The sequence below is a fragment of the Tachyglossus aculeatus genome, chromosome 4, assembly GCF_015852505.1.
Source record: "Tachyglossus aculeatus isolate mTacAcu1 chromosome 4, mTacAcu1.pri, whole genome shotgun sequence".
Classification (NCBI taxonomy): domain Eukaryota; kingdom Metazoa; phylum Chordata; class Mammalia; order Monotremata; family Tachyglossidae; genus Tachyglossus; species Tachyglossus aculeatus.
Genome location: NC_052069.1, coordinates 36,566,875 through 36,568,429, shown reverse-complemented (window position 1 = coordinate 36,568,429; position 1,555 = coordinate 36,566,875). Strand labels below are relative to the sequence as shown.

Here is a 1,555-nt window from a genome sequence, read left to right as displayed (position 1 = left end):
CAGAAAGGTTCGCTAGACCTTTTCTCCTGGTTCAAAAAGGCATCCCCTTTCTGACATATTAAACCCCCCAATTTACAGGGGTATATCGCAAAATCACCCCGACTCCCACCCTGATGTCAGGGTAATACTAAATCCTGATAAATTCCCAGGGGAAAATGGATGAAATGAAAACCTAAAATGAAGGGCCCATACATTTTTAAGCTGCTGATCTGAAGCTATCCTGGTATTCCCGTATCTGTGTGGAACAAGTTTATCTATTTATACACAGTCCCCACAGAACAGGTTTCACAGAGTTGGCAAATAAATAGCATGCTGACTTCCTTCAGGCAGGCTCAGTCTTAGTAGATCAACTGTTGAGACACCTGTTTGTCAATGAATTCTAGGTTTAAATTTAAATTCATCTAGATTCCTCAATGCTACAAATAAGAATTTACACTATTTACAGCGGTAATCTGGTAATAAACCAGATTTCTTCCTTGCTCTTTGGCAAAGCTATTTCTGGAGTTGTGTTTTTCAGAGACCGAGTTATAGTTTCTTGCACTTTGTTGCTGACGCTCCAAAAAGGAATTGCAATGGAATAGTTTTAGGCTCATACGTCGGGTGACACCCTTTAGCCACGAAGAAGAAATATCCGAGTAGCGTTTGAGGAATTCTGCGATCTTCGTGACTTAAGTTTTGCGCTTGGCTTCTCCTGAATTTTGGGCCAAAATTGAAAGAGAAAACCATCTCAGATTAAGTCAGCAGAGTTGAAGTTGGGTTTATATTCTAAATTCAAATTAAATCAGTCAGTCAATAAGTCAATCAAGTAATTGAGTGCTTCATGTGTGCAGGGCACTGGATAAGTGTTGGGGAGAGTAATAATAATAATAAAAAATAATAATAATGATGATGATGATGGTATTTGTTAAGCACTTACTATGCGCCCAGCACTGTTCTAAGCACTGGGGTAGATACAAGATTATCAGGTTGTCCCACGTTGGGCTCACAGTCTTAATCCCCATTTTACAGGTGAGGTAACTGAGGCACAGGGAAGTTAAGTCACTTGCCCAAAGTCACACAGCGGACAAGTGCTTCGGCAGCACATATACTAAAATAGGAACGATACAGAGAAGATTAGCATGGCCCCTGCACAAGGATGACACGCAAATTCGTGAAGCGTTATCAAGCGCTTAGTACAGTGCTCTGCACACGGTAAGCGCTCAATAAATACGACTGATTGATTGATTAGAACCTCTGATTTCCAAACCCGCGCTCTTTCCACTAAACCACGTTGCTGCAACAGAGTTGTTAGACATGTTCCCTGCCTACAAAGTGCTTACAGTCTAGGCAGGGAGAAAGAGAATAATGTAAATAAATTATAGATCTGTACATAACGGCTGCGGGGCTGAAGAGGAGGTGAATATGAAGAACTTAAAGAGTCCAGCTCTGAGTACGACTCAGAAGGGAGAGGGAATTGGGGAAAAGAGGGATTACTGGGCGAAGGCCTCGATTAGCAAGCGATATACCGGCAAATAGACAAGCCATATGCCGGCAAATGCCAATAAGAACTCAATGT

General features: G+C 41.7%; 1 non-coding gene across 1 annotated transcript; it reads left to right on the top strand.

Annotated features, from left to right (window-relative positions):
• The first annotated feature begins 1,067 nt into the window (after nucleotides 1-1,067).
• Nucleotides 1,068-1,170, top strand: LOC119927972. The gene has a single exon (XR_005450935.1). It is a non-coding gene; the product is annotated as a U6 spliceosomal RNA (small nuclear RNA).
• The last annotated feature ends 385 nt before the right edge of the window (nucleotides 1,171-1,555 follow it).